This window comes from Arachis hypogaea, chromosome 19 (genome assembly GCF_003086295.3).
Source record: "Arachis hypogaea cultivar Tifrunner chromosome 19, arahy.Tifrunner.gnm2.J5K5, whole genome shotgun sequence".
Lineage (NCBI taxonomy): Eukaryota > Viridiplantae > Streptophyta > Magnoliopsida > Fabales > Fabaceae > Arachis > Arachis hypogaea.
The window spans coordinates 58119857-58135681 of record NC_092054.1 but is presented as its reverse complement, the minus strand read 5'-3'; the positions used below and the strand labels follow the sequence as shown (position 1 = coordinate 58135681).

General features: G+C 38.3%; 2 non-coding genes across 2 annotated transcripts; both read left to right on the top strand.

Moving 5' to 3' along the window:
- The first annotated feature begins 1434 nt into the window (after nt 1–1434).
- Nucleotides 1435–1538, top strand: LOC112781161 (small nucleolar RNA R71). The gene has a single exon (XR_003191955.1). It is a non-coding gene; the product is annotated as a small nucleolar RNA R71 (small nucleolar RNA).
- An 11865-nt stretch (nt 1539–13403) lies between these two features.
- On the top strand, nt 13404–13511 carry LOC112781038 (small nucleolar RNA R71). The gene has a single exon (XR_003191837.1). It is a non-coding gene; the product is annotated as a small nucleolar RNA R71 (small nucleolar RNA).
- The last annotated feature ends 2314 nt before the right edge of the window (nt 13512–15825 follow it).

The window sequence follows — 15825 nt, the reverse complement described above, 5'->3', positions numbered from 1 at the left end:
TCAATCACAGCTCTTGCTGTGGCCAGGAAAGGTCTTCCTAGGATGATGGATTCATCCTCTTCCTTTCCAGTATCCAGGACTATGAAATCAGTAGGTATGTAAAGGCCCTCAACCTTTACTAATACATCTTCTACTTGTCCATAAGCCTGTTTTCTTGAGCTGTCTGCCATCTCTAGTGAGATTTTAGCAGCTTGCACCCCATAGATTCCCAGTTTCTCTATTACAGAGAGAGGCATGAGGTTTATTCCTGAACCAAGGTCACACAGAGCCTTCAAGATCATGGTGCCTATGGTACAGGGTATTATGAACTTTCCAGGATCCTGTCTCTTCTGAGGCAATGTTAGTTGATCCAGATCACTTAGTTCATTGATGAACAAGGGAGGTTCAACTTCCCAAGTATCAATGCCAAACAATTTGGCATTCAGCTTCATGATTGCACCAAGAAACTTGGCAGTTTGCTCTTCAGTAACATCCTCATTCTCTTCAGAAGAGGAATACTCATCAGAGCTCATGAAGGGCATAAGGAGGTTCAATGGAATCTCTATGGTCTCTAGATGAGTCTCAGATTCCTTTGGTTCCTCAGAGGGAAGCTCCTTATTGACCACTGGACGTCCCAGGAGGTCTTCCTCCTTGGGATTCACGTCCTCTCCTCTCCTCACAGGTTCGGCCATGGCGCTTATGTCAATGGCCTTGCACTCTCCTTTTGGGTTCTCTTCTGTATTGCTTGGGAGAGTACTAGGAGGGATTTCAGTGATCCTTTTACTCAGCTGGCCCACTTGTGCTTCCAAATTTCTAATGGAAGACCTTGTTTCATTCATGAAACTTACAATGGCCTTCGATAGATCAGAGACTAGATTTGCTAAATTAGAAGCATTTTGTTCAGAGTTCTCTGTCTGTTGCTGAGTTGATGATGGAAAAGGCTTGCTATTGCTAAACCTGTTTCTTCCACCATTATTAAAGCCTTGTTGGGGCTTTTGATCCTTCCATGAGAAATTTGGATGATTTCTCCATGTTGAGTTATAGGTGTTTCCATAAGGCTCACCTAAGTAGTTCACCTCTGCTATTGCAGGGTTCTCAGGATCATAGGCTTTTTCTTCAGAAGATGCCTCTTGAGTACTGTTGGATGCAGCTTGCATTCCATGCAGACTCTGAGAGATCATATTGACTTGCTGAGTCAATATTTTATTCTGAGCCAATATGGCATTCAGAGCATCAACTTCAAGAACTCCCTTCTTCATAGGCGTCCCATTATTCACAGGATTCCTTTCAGAAGTGTACATGAACTGGTTATTAGCAACCATGTCAATGAGTTCTTGAGCTTCTGCAGGCATTTTCTTTAGGTGAATGGATCCACCTGCAGAAGTATCCAATGACATCTTAGATAACTCAGATAGACCATCATAGAATATATCCAGGATGGTCCATTCTGAGAGCATGTCAGAAGGACACTTTTTGGTCAACTGTTTGTATCTTTCCCAAGCTTCATAGAGGGATTCACCTTCTTTCTGTCTGAAGGTTTGGACATCAGCTCTAAGCTTGCTCAACTTTTGAGGAGGAAAGTACTTGGCTAAGAAAGCCGTGACCAGCTTATCCCAAGAGTTCAGGCTGTCTTTAGGTTGAGAATCCAACCATAATCTAGCTCTGTCTCTTACAGCAAAAGGGAAAAGCATGAGCCTGTAGACTTCAGGATCTACTCCATTAGTCTTAACAGTATCACATATCTGCAAGAATTCAGTTAAGAACTGAAAAGGATCTTCAGATGGAAGTCCATGAAACTTGCAGTTCTGCTGCATCAGAGAAACTAATTGAGGTTTCAGCTCAAAGTTGTTTGCTCCAATGGCAGGAATGGAGATGCTTCTTCCATGTAAATTGGAATTAGGTGCAGTAAAGTCACCAAGCATCTTCCTTACATTATTATTATTTTCGGCTGCCATCTCCTCTTCCTGTTCGAAAATTTCTGAAAGGTTTTCTCTGGATTGTTGTATTTTAGCTTCTCTTAATTTTCTCTTCAGAGTCCTTTCAGGTTCTGGATCTGCTTCCACAAGAATGTTCTTATCCTTGCTCCTGCTCATATGACAAAGAAGAAGGCACAGAAAAATAATAATAATAATAGAGATCCTTTATACCACAGTATAGGGATCCCTTTGTGAGTGGAAGAAAAGAGGGGGAGACAAAGAATGTGATGTAAAGGAAGAAACACAACTGTACGGATGGAAGAGATGTGAGATGAGATGTTAGGATATGAATGAATAAATAGAATAGGATGAGAGAGAAGGAGGGAATTTTCGAAAATTATTTTTGAAAAGGGGTTAGTGATTTTTGAAAATGGTTTTTGAAAAATTGTTAGTAATTTTCGAAAATTAAGTTTTAAAAATTAAAATAATTAATAAATTAAAAAGAAATTTTGAAAAAGGGGAGAGATATTTTCGAAAATGAGAGAGAGACAGAGTTAGTTAGGTGGTTTTGAAAAAGTTAAAAAACAAACAACAAGTTAGTTAGTTAGTTGAAACAAATTTTGAAAAGATAGGAAGTTAGGAGGTTAGGAAAGATATTTTGAAAAGATATTTTTGAAAAAGATAAGATGAGAAGATATTTTTGAAAAGATATGATAGAAATTAGTTTTTGAAAAAAAAAAAGATTTGATTTTTAAAATCACAATTAATGACTTGATTCACAAGAAATCACAAGATATGATTCTAGAACTTAAAGTTTGAATCTTTCTTAACAAGCAAGTAACAAACTTCAAATTTTTGAATCAAAACATTAATTGATTATGTTATTTTCGAAAATTTGGTATAAAAATAAGAAAAAGATTTTTGAAAAATATTTTTGAAATTTTCGAAAATAACTAAGAATTTTTGAAAAAGATTTGATTTTTGAAAAAGATTTTGAAAAAGATAAGATTTTCAAATTGAAAATTTGATTTGACTCATAAGAAACAACTTGATTTTAAAAATTTTTGAAAAAGTCAACTCAAATTTTCGAATTTGATGAGAGAAAAAGGGAAAGATAATTTTTTTTATTTTTGAAATTTTTATGAAAAACATGAAAAATATGCAATGCATGAAATTTTTAGATCAAGACAATGAATGCATGCAAGAATGCTATGAATGTCAAGATGAACACCAAGAACACTTTGAATGTCAAGATGAACATCATAGACATAATTTTGAAAAATTTTTAATGCAAAGAAAACATGCAAGACACCAAACTTAGAATTCTTTAATGCTTAGACACTAAGAATTCAAGAATGCATATGATAAACATGAAAAGACACAAAACAAAAAATCATCAAGATCAAACAAGAAGACTTACCAAGAACAACTTGAAGATCATGAAGAACACTATGAATGCATGAAATTTTCGAAAAATGCTAGATGCATATGCAAGTGACACCAAACTTATGATATGACTCAAGACTCAAACAAGAAACAGAAAATATTTTTGATTTTTATGATTTTCTAATTTTTTTGGATTTTTTCGAAAATAATATGAAAAAGAAAAAATAAGGATTCCAAAATTTTTAATATGAATTCCAGGAATCTTGCCATGTTAGTCTAAAGCTTCAGTCCAGGAATTAGACATGGCTCACTACCCAGCCAAGCCTTCAAAGAAAGCTCCAGTCCAAAACACTAGACATGGCCAATGGCCAGCCAAGCTTCAGCAGGTGATCATGGATCAGCAGCAGGTGGATGAGCAACAACTAAGTTGCTCTTGATAACAAATTACAAGCCTCAGTCCAAATGAATTTAGACATGGCTTTACAGCCAGCCAGGCTTCACATGCTTCATGAAACACTAGAATTCATTCTTAAAAATCTTGAATAAAATTTTTGAAAACATTTTTATATTTTTCGAAAACAAAAGAGAAATTTTTTTGAAAATATTTTTGAAAGATTTTTGAAAAGAAAACGAAAAGAAGGTTACCCAATCTGAGCAACAAGATAAACCGTCAGTTGTCCAAACTCGAACAATCCCCGGCAACGGCGCCAAAAACTTGGTGCACGAAATTGTGATCTCCAGGCTCGAACAAATCCTGGTAATGGCTCCAAAGCTTGGTGCTCTGATCTTAATTCATAATTGTCACAACTTCGGTACAACTAACCAGCAAGTGCACTGGGTCGTCCAAGTAATACCTTACGTGAGTAAGGGTCGAATCCCACGGAGATTGTTGGTATGAAGCAAGCTATGGTCACCTTGTAAATCTCAGTCAGGCAGATATAAATGGATAATGGTGTTCTCGAATAATAATTAATAAGATAGGGATAGAGGTACTTATGTAAATCATTGGTAGGAATTTCAGATAAGCGAATGGAGATACTTTCGTTCCTCTGAACCTCTACTTTCCTGCTATCTTCATCCAATCAGTCTTACTCCTTTCCATGGCTGGCTTTATGCAAGGGCATCACCGTTGTCAGTGGCTACATCCCTCCTCTCAGTGAATAATATGCTCACGCACCCTGTCACGGCACGGCTATTCATCTGTCGGTTCTCGATCATGCTGGAATAGGATTCACCCTTCTTTTGCGTCTGTCACTAACGCCCAACAATCGCGAGTTTGAAGCTCGTCACAGTTATTCAATCATTGAATCCTACTCGGAATACCACAGACAAGGTTTAGACTTTCCGGATTCTCTTGAATGCCGCCATCATTCTAGCTTACGCCACGAAGATTCTGGTTAGGAGATCTAAGAGATATTCATTCTAGCTTATTTCATGTAGAACGGAAGTGTTTGTCAGGCACGCGTTCATAAGGGAGAAGGATGATGAGCGTCACACATAATCATCACCTTCATCACGTTCTTGGGTGCGAATGGATATCTTAGAAGCGAAATAAGATTAATTGAATAGAAAACAGAAGTACTTTGCATTAATCTTTGAGGAACAGCAGAGCTCCACACCTTAATCTATGGAGTGTAGAAACTCTACCGTTTGAAAATACATAAGTGAAGGTCCAGGCATGGCCGAGATGGCCAGCCCCTCTGATCTAAGAACCAGGCGTCCAAAGATGGTCAAAAAGACGTCTAATACAATAGTAAAAGGTCCTATTTATAATAAACTAGCTACTAGGGTTTACATGAGTAAGTAATTGATGCATAAATCCACTTCCGGGGCCCACTTGGTGTGTGTTTGGGCTGAGCCTGAGTGTTGCACGTGCAGAGGCCATTTGTGGAGTTGAACGCCAGTTTCTGTGCCAGTTTGGGCGTTCAACTCTGGTTTTGGATCCTTTTCTGGCGCTGGATGCCAGATTTGGGCAGAAGGCTGGCGTTGAACGCCAGTTTACGTCATCTATTCTTGGCCAAAGTATGGACTATTATATATTGCTAGAAAGCCCTGGATGTCTACTTTCCAACGCAATTGGAAGCGCGCCATTCCAAGTTTTGTAGCTCCAGAAAATCCACTTTGAGTGCAGAGAGGTCAGAATCCAACAGCATCAGCAGTCCTTCTTCAACCTCTGAATCTGATTTCTGCTCAAGTCCCTCAATTTCAGCCAGAAAATACCTGAAATCACAGAAAAACACACAAACTCATAGTAAAGTCCAGAAATGTGAATTTAACATAAAAACTAATGAAAACATCCCTAAAAGTAACTAGATCCTACTAAAAACATACTAAAAACAATGTCAAAAAGCGTATAAATTATCCGCTCATCAGGCGGACATCATCTACCCCATTTCAGATAGTGAATGGGTGAGTCCCGTACAAGTTGTGTCAAAGAAATCTGGGGTAACCATAATCAAGAATGAAAGCGGGGAGCTTATAGCAACAAGGATGCAAAACTCTTGGCGGGTATGCATAGACTATCGAAGGTTGAACTCGGCCACTAAAAAGCATCATTTTCCACTTCCGTTTATCGATCAAATGCTCGATCGATTATCCGGTAAATCTCATTATTGCTTTTTAGATGGCTATTCAGGGTACTTCCAAATACACATTGCTCTAGAGAACCAAGAAAAAACAACATTTACTTGCCCCTTTGGAACTTATGCCTATAAGTGTATGCCATTCGGCTTATGCAATGCACTGACAACTTTCCAAAGGTGCATGCTGAGCATATTTGAGGATTTTCTAGAGCAATGCATGGAGGTATTCATGGATGACTTCACGGTATATGGTGATTCTTTTTATCATTGCTTGGATAACCTTGAAAAAGTTTTGGAAAGATGTACTAAATCCAACCTTGTCTTGAATTTTGAGAAGTGTCATTTCATGGTTTGGCAAGGCATTGTTTTAGGACATATTGTTTCCAAAGACGGTATTTCTGTAGATCTGACAAAGATCAATGTTATATCTAGCTTGCCTTACCCCTCTTCCGAGAGGGAAGTCCGGTCCTTCCTTGGACATGTAGAATTTTATCGAAGATTTATAAAGGACTTTAGTAAGGTAGCATTGCCTCTATCAAGATTGTTGCAAAAGGACATTGAGTTTGATCTAAGCAAGGAGTGCATGGAGGCTTTTGACAAGCTCAAGGTAGCATTGACCCAAGCTCCCATCGTGCGAGGGCCGGATTAGAGTCGGCTATTCGAAATAATGTGTGATACTTCAAATTTTACCGTGGGAGCCGCGTTAGCACAACGCGAGGGTAAGAATCCATATGTCATAGCCTATGCATAAAAAATACTAGATGGAGCCCAATCCGCAACACTACCACCGAGAAAGAACTATTGGCAATAGTTTTCACTTTGGACAAGTTCCGAGCATATCTACTTGGTTCTAAGGTGGTAGTGTACTCGGATGATGCGGTGTTAAAGTATTTGTTGGCTAAGAAGGAATCCAAACCGAGATTGATTAGATGGGTTTTATTGTTGCAAGAATTTGACTTGGAAATTAAAGATAGGAGTGGTTCGCAAAACCTAGTGGCGGATCACTTAAGTCGCCTTGAACACAGCAAAGGCGATACTGCTCCTATTGATGATTCTTTTCCCTTTGAAGGCTTGCAAGCAATCTCGGAAGCCATTCCTTGGTATGCTTCAATTGCCAATTACTTGGTATCTTGCTCCTTCCCTCCTAATCTCTCTAAACATCAAAGGGATAAGCTAAAAAGCAAATCCAAATACTATGTGTGGGATGACCCATACCTTTGGAGATGTGGAGCGGATCAAGAAATTTGGAGGTGTATTCCACAAACCGAATTCCACTCAATCATGGAAGCTTGCCACTCCTCCGAAGGAGGAGGTCATTATGGACCTCAAAGAACGGCAAGGAAAATTTTAGATTGTGGATTTTGGTGGCCAACTCTTTTCAAGGACTCTTCTCTTTTCTGTAAATCTTGTTCTCAATGTCTTAGATTTGGTAATATCTCCAAGAAGGATAAAATCTCCCAACAAACCATGCTATTTTGTGAGATTTTTGATGTATGGGGTATCGACTTCATGGGGCCATTCCCAAATTCTAATGGTTTTCTCTACATTCTACTAGCCGTTGATTATGTGTCCAAATGGGTGGAAGCGATACCCACCCAGATGGACTATGCTAATGTGGTCATTTCCTTTGTGAGAAATAACATCATTTGTAGATTTGGGTCGCCACGAGCAATCGTGAGTGACCATAGCTCACATTTTTGAAATAGGAGAATGGAAGGGCTAATGAAGAAATATGGCATCATGCATAAAGTGGCTACGACATACCACCTACAGACAAACGGCCAACCCGAGGTTTCTAATCGAGAGATTAAACGCATGATGGAAAGAATTGTGAAGCCCAATAGGAAAGATTGGAGTGCTAACCTCACCGATGCATTATGGGCCTACCGAACGGCATACAAGACGCCAATTGGCATGAGCCCCTTTCGGTTGGTTGGTGCGCAGAAATTGTGATTACACTTTAATTATGTAAAATTCATTGCTCTTTTTTTCCCTGGTAATGGCGCCAAAAACATGATGCCAATACCATGGTTCACAACTTCGCACAACTAACCAGCAAGTGCACTGGGTCGTCCAAGTAATACCTTACGTGAGTAAGGGTCGAATCCCACGGAGATTGTTGGTATGAAGCAAACTATGGTCACCTTGTAAATCTCAGTCAGGTGGATATAAAATAGTAATAGGGTTTTCGAAAATAATTAATAAGATAGGGATAGAGATACTTATGTAAATCACTGGTGAGAATTTCAGATAAGCGAATAGAGATGCTTTCGTTCCTCTAAACCTCTGCTTTCCTGCTATCTTCATCCAATCAGTCTTACTCCGTTCCATGGCTGGCTTTATGTAATGCATCACCATTGTCAATGGCTACTTTTGGTCTTCTCTCGGGAAAATGATCCAAATGCCCTGTCACGGCACGGCTAATCGTTTGGAGGCATCACCCTTGTCAATGGTTTACATCCTATCCTCTCAGTGAAAATAGTCAACGCACCCTGTCACGGCACGGCTATTCATCTGTCGGTTCTCGATCATGCTGGAATAGGATTTACTATCCTTTTGCGTTCTGTCACTACGCCCAGCAATCACGAGTTTGAAGCTCGTCACAGTCATTCAATCATTGAATCCTACTCGGAATACCACAGACAAGGTTTAGACCTTCCGGATTCTCTTGAATGCCGCCATCATTCTAGCTTACACCACGAAGATTCCGATTAAGAGATCTAAGAGACACTCATTCAATCGAAAGTAGAACGGAAGTGGTTGTCAGGCACGCGTTCATAGGGAATGATGATGATTGTCACGTTCATCACATTCAGGTTGAAGTGCGAATGAATATCTTAGAAGCGAAATAAGATGAATTGAATAGAAACAGTAGTACTTTGCATTAATCTTTGAGGAACAGCAGAGCTCCACACCTTGATCTATGGAGTGTAGAAACTCTACCGTTAAAATTACATAAGTGAAAGGTCCAGGCATGGCCGAGATGGCCAGCCCCCAAAACGTGATCACAGGATCAAAATACGATCCAGGATGTCTAATACAATAGTAAGAGGTCCTATTTATAATAAACTAGCTACTAGGGTTTACAGAAGTAAGTAATTGATGCATAAATCCACTTCCGGGGCCCACTTGGTGTGTTCTTCGGCTGAGCTTGAGTGTTGCACGTGTAGAGGTCCTTCTTGGAGTTGAACGCCAGTATTTGTGCCAGTTTGGGCGTTCAACTCTGGTTTTGGATCCTTTTCTGGCGCTGGACGCCAGAATTGGGCAGAGAGCTGGCGTTGAACACCAGTTTGCGTCGTCTATTCTTGGCCAAAGTATGGACTATTATATATTGCTGGAAACCCCTGGATAACTACTTTCCAACGCAATTAGAAGCGCGCCATTTTGAGTTCTGTAGCTCTAGAAAATCCACTTTGAGTGCAGGGAGGTTAGAATCCAACAGCATCAGCAGTCCTTCTTCAACCTCTGAATCTGATTTTTGCTCAAGTCCCTCAATTTCAGCCAGAAAATACCTGAAATCACAGAAAAACACACAAACTCATAGTAAAATCCAGAAATGTGAATTTAACATAAAAACTAATGAACACATCCCTAAAAGTAACTAGATTCTACTAAAAACATACTAAAAACAATGCCAAAAAGCATATAAATTATCCGCTCATCACAACACCAAACTTAAATTGTTTCTTGTCCCCAAGCAACTGAAAATCAAATAGGATAAAAAGAAGAGAATATACTATAAATCCCAAACTATCAATGAAACATAGCTCCAATCAAATGAGCGGGAGTTATAGCTTTTTGCCTCTTTAATAGTTTTGGCATCTCACTTTATCCATTGAGGTTCAGAATGATTGGCATCTATAGGAACTCAGAGTTCAGATAGTGTTATTGATTCTCCTAGTTCAGTATAATGATTCTTGAACACAGCTTCTTTATGAGTCTTGGCCGTGTCCCTAAGCACTTTGTTTTCCAGTATTACCACCGGATACATAAATGCCACAGACACATAATTGGGTGAACCTTTTCAGATTGTGACTCAGCTTTGCTAAAGTCCCCAATTAGAGGTGTCCAGGGTTCTTAAGCACACTCTTTTTTTTTTTTTTTGCTTTGGACCTTGACTTTAACCGCTCAGTCTCAAGTTTTCACTTGACACCTACACGCCACAAGCACATGGTTAGGGACAGCTTGGTTTAGCCGCTTAGGCCAGGATTTTATTCCTTTAGGCCCTCCTATCCACTGATGCTCAAAGCCTTGGGATCCTTTTTATTTGCCCTTGCCTTTTGGTTTTAAGGGTTATTGGCTTTTTCTGCTTGCTTTTTTCTTTTTCTTTCTATATTTTTTTTTTGCCTATTTTTTTTTCTGCAAGCTTTATTCTTTGCTGCTTTTTCTTGCTTCAAGAATCATTTTTATGATTTTTCAGATTATCAAATAACATGTCTCCTAGTCATCATTCTTTCAAGAGCCAACATATTTAGCATTCTTAAACAACAATTTCAAAAGACATATGCACTGTTCAGGCATTCATTCAGAAAACAAGAAGCATTGTCACCACATCAATATAATTAAACTAAGTTCAAGGATAAATTCGAAACTCATGTACTTCTTGTTCTTTTGAATTAAAACATTTTTCATTTAAGAGAGGTGGTGGATTCATAGGACATTCATAACTTTAAGACAAAGTTACTAACTACTAATGATCATGTAATGAAGACACAAACATAGATAAGCACATAACATAGAAAACGAAAAACAGAAGAAATAAGAACAAGGAATGAATCCACCTTAGTGATGGGTGCGTTTCCTTCTTGAGGAACCAATGACGTCCTTGAGCTCTTCTATGTCTCTTCCTTGTCTTTGTTGCTCCTCCCTCATTGCTTTTTGATCTTCTCTTATTTCATGAAGCATGATGGAGTACTCTTAATGTTCCACCCTTAGTTGTCCCATGTTGGAACTTAATTCTCCTAGGGGGTGTTGATTTGCTCCTAATATTTATGTGGAGGGAAGTGCATCCCCTGAGGTATCTCAAGGATCTCTTGATTTGCAGCCACGTGTTCTACCACTGAGCTATAGACCCTTGAGATGAATCTTTCCATCTCCCATGACTAGGAGGTGGAAGCCTTTGTCTTCCCTTCCCCTCTTTTAAAGGTTTAGGTGCCATCAATGGTAATGGAAAAACAAAAAGCTTATGCTTTTACCACACCAAACTTAGAATGTTGCTCGCCCTCGAGCAAAAGAAGAAAGAATAGAAGAAGAAGAAGATATGGAGGAGATGGAGGGATTTGTGTATGGATGTGAGTGGTGAATGGAAAACAGAAGGGATGGTCATGAATGGAGAGAGAGAGGGTGAGGTGGGTGGGGATCCTGTGGGATTCACAGATCCTAAGATGATCCTGTAGTGTCCACAGATCTTGAGGTGATCCTGTGGTGTCCACAGATCCGGAGGTGTCAAGGATTAACATCCCTGCACCCATTAGGCATGTAAAATGCCCTTGCACACAACTCTGGGCGTTCAGCGCCAGGTTGGTGCCCATTTTGCCATTTCTGGCGTTGAACGCCAGAACCATGCTTGTTCTGGGCGTTCAGCGCCAGGATGCTGCCCATTTTGGGCGTTCAGCACCAGAACCATGCTCTGTTCTGGCGTTGAACGCCAGACAGGTGCTTCCTCCAGGGTGTGATTTTTCTTCTGCTGTTTTTGATTCCGTTTCTAATTTTTTTGTTTATTTTGTGACTCCACATGATCATGAACCTAAGAAAACATGAAAAACAAAAATAAAATTAGATAAATAAACATTGGGTTGCCTCCCAACAAGCGCTTCTTTAATGTCAATAGCTTGACAGTGGGCCCTCATGGAGCCTCACAAGCGTGCAGAGCTTTGTTGAGACTCTCCAACACCAAACTTAGAGTTTGGATATGGGAGTTCAACACCAAACTTAGAGTTTGGTTGTGGCCTCCCAACACCAAACTTAGAGTTTGACTGTGGGGGCTTTGTTTGACTCTGCTTTGAGAGAAGTGCTTTATGCTTCCTCTCCATGGATGCAGAGAGAGATCCTTGAGTTGTAAACACAAGGTTATCCTCATTCAATTGAAGGATTAATTCTCCTCTGTCCACATCAATCACAGCTCTTGCTGTGGCTAGGAAAGGTCTTCCTAGGATGATGGATTCATCCTCTTCCTTTCCAGTATCCAGGACTATGATATCAGCAGGGATGTAAAGGCCTTCAACCTTTACTAACACGTCCTCTACTTGTCCGTAAGCCTGTTTTCTTGAATTGTCTGCCATCTCTAATGAGATTTTAGCAGTTTGTACCCCATAGATTCCAGTTTCTCTATTACAGAGAGGGGCATGAGGTTTATTCCTGAACCAAGGTCACACAGAGCCTTAAAGATCATGGTGCCTATGGTACAAGGTATTATGAACTTTCCAGGATCCTGTCTCTTCTGAGGCAATGTCAGTTGATCCAGATCACTTAGTTCATTTGTGAACAAGGGAGGTTCATCTTCCCAAGTCTCAATACCAAATAATTTGGCATTCAGCTTCATGATTGCACCAAGAAACTTGGCAGTTTGCTCTTCAGTAACATCCTCATTCTCTTCAGAAGAGGAATACTCATCAGAGCTCATGAAGGGCATAAGGAGGTTCAATGGAATCTCTATGGTCTCTAGATGAGCCTCAGAGTCCTTTGGTTCCTCAAAGGGAAGCTCCTTATTGATCACTGGACGTCCCAGGAGGTCTTCCACCTTGGGATTCACGTCCTCCTCTCCCTCATTGGGTTCGGCCATTTTGGTTATGTCAATGGCCTTGCACTCTCCTTTTGCATTTTCTTCTGTATTGCTTGGGAGAGTACTAGGAGGGATTTCAGTGATCCTTTTACTCAGCTGGCCTACTTGTGCTTCCAAATTTCTAATGGAAGACCTTGTTTCATTCATGAAACTCACAGTGGCCTTAGATAGATCAGAGACTAAGTTTGCTAAGCTAGATGGATTCTGCTCAGAATTCTCTGTCTGTTGTTGAGTGGATGATGGAAAAGGCTTGCTATTGCTAAACCTGTTTCTTCCACCATTATTAAAGCCTTGTTGAGGCCTTTGATCCTTCCATGAGAGATTTGGATGATTTCTCCATGATGGGTTATAGGTGTTTCCATAAGGTTCACCTAAGTAATTCACCTCTGCTATTGCAGGGTTTTCAGGATCATAAGCTTCTTCTGCATAAGAAGCCTCTTGAGTACTGTTGGATGCAGCTTGCATTCCATTCAGACTCTGAGAAATCATATTGACTTGCTGAGTCAATATTTTGTTCTGAGCCAATATGGCATTCAGAGCATCAACTTCAAGAACTCCCTTCTTTATAGGCGTCCCATTACTCACAGGATTCCTCTCAAAAGTGTACATGAACTGGTTATTAGCAACTATATCAATGAGTTCTTGAGCTTCTGCAGGCATTTTCTTTAGGTGAATGGATCCACCTGCAGAAGTGTCCAATGACATTTTTGATAACTCAGACAAACCATCATAGAATATATCCAGGATGGTCCATTCTGAAAGCATGTCAGAGGGACACTTTTTGGTCAACTGTTTGTATCTTTCCCAAGCTTCATAGAGGGATTCACCATCTTTTTGTTTGAAGGTTTGAACATCCACTCTAAGCTTGCTCAGCTTTTGAGGAGGAAAGAACTTGGCTAAGAAAGCCGTGACCAGCTTATCCCAAGAGTTCAGGCTATCTTTAGGTTGAGAGTCCAACCATATTCTAGCTCTTTCTCTTACAGTAAATGGGAAAAGCATGAGCCTGTAGACTTCAGGATCTACTCCATTAGTCTTAACAGTATCACATATCTGCAAGAATTCAGTTAAGAACTGAAAAGGATCTTCAGATGGAAGTCCATGAAACTTGCAGTTCTGCTGCATCAGAGAAACTAGCTGAGGTTTCAGCTCAAAGTTGTTTGCTCCAATGGCAGGAATGGAGATGCTTCTTCCATGTAAATTGGAATTAGGTGCAGTAAAGTCACCAAGCATCCTCCTTGCATTATTATTATTTTCGGCTGCCATCTCCTATTCCTTTTCGAAAATTTCTGAAAGATTATCTCTGGATTGTTGTAATTTAGCTTCTCTTAGTTTTCTCTTCAGAGTCCTTTCAGGTTCTGGATCTGCTTCAACAAGAATATTCTTGTCCTTGCTTCTGCTCATATGACAAAGAAGAGGGTACAGGAAAATAATAATAATAGGGATCCTCTTTACCACAGTATAAAGGTCCTTGTGTGAGTAGAAGAAAAGAAGAAGAGGAAATTCGAACACAGATGGAAGAGGGGGTTCGAATTTAGTGAGTGATGTGAGATGAAGAGAAGTGTTAGTAGATGAATAAATAAAATAGAAGGAGATGAGAGAGAGAGAATTTTTCGAAAATTATTTTTGAAAAAGGTTTAGTGATTTTTGAAAATAATTTTTGAAAAAGGTTAGTAGTTTTCGAAAATTAAAATTAAAAATTAAAATAATTAATAAATTAAAAAGAAATTTTGAAAAAGGGGGGAGATATTTTCGAAAATTAGAGAGAGAGAGTTAGTTAGGTGGTTTTGAAAAAGATAAGAAACAAACAAAAAGTTAGTTAGTTAGTTGAAACAAATTTTGAAAAGATAAGAAGTTAGGAAGTTAGAAAAGATATTTTGAAATTATATTTTTGAAAAAGATAAGATAAGAAGATATTTTTGAAAAGATATGATAAAAATTAGTTTTTTGAAAAAGATTTGATTTTTAAAATCACAATTAATGACTTGATTCACAAGAAATCACAAGATATGATTCTATAACTTAAAGTTTGAATCTTTCTTAACAAGTAAGTAACAAACTTGAAATTTTTGAATCAAAACATTAATTGTTATTGTTATTTTCGAAAATTTGATATAAAAATAAGAAAAATATTTTTGAAAAATATTTTTATAATTTTTGAAAATAACTAAGAAATTTGAAAAAAAATTTGATTTTTGAAAAAGATTTTGAAAAAGATAAGATTTTCAATTTGAAAATTTGATTTGACTCATAAGAAACAACTTGATTTTAAAAATTTTTGAAAAAGTCATTCCAAATTTTCAAATTTGATGAGAGAAAAAAGGAAAGATATTTTTTTTATTTTTGAATTTTTATGATGAGAGAGAAAAACAAGAAAAATGATGCAATGCATGAAAGTTATGGATCAAAACAATGAATGCATGCAAGAATGCTATGAATGTCAAGATGAACACCAAGAACACTATGAAGATCATGATGAACATCAAGAACACATTTTTGAAAAATTTTTAATGCAAAGGAAACATGCAAGACACCAAACTTAGAAATCTTTAATGCTTAGACACTAAGATTTCAAGAATGCATATGAAAAACAAGAAAAGACACAAAACATGTGAATGCAAATATCAAACAAGAAGACTTACCACGAACAACTTGAAGATCATGAAGAACACTATGAATGCATGAAATTTTCGAAAAATGCAAGATGAACATGCAATTGACACCAAACTTATAACATGACTCAAGACTCAAACAAGAACACACACAAAAAAATATATATTTTTGATTTTTATGATTTTCTAATTTTTTTGTATTTTTTTTTTCGAAAATTATTTGAAAAACAAAAATAAGGATTTCAAAATCTTTAATATGAATTCCAGGAATCTTATGCTCTTTAGTCTAAAGCTCCAATCAAAGGGTCAGGCATGGCTTAATAGCCAGCCAAGCTTTAGTATGGAATTACATGCATAAGCAAATTTGCTAAGAAAGACAAAGAAGCTCTTCTCTTTAGTCTAAGTGAAACCTCAGTCCAAAAGAATTTAGACATGGCTTTACAGCCAGCCAGGCTTCAACATACTTCATGAAACACTAGAATTCATTCTTAAAAATTCTGAAGAAAAAATTTTTTTTTGAAAACATTTATTTATTGATTTATTTATTTTTCGAAAACAGGTGAGATAATTTT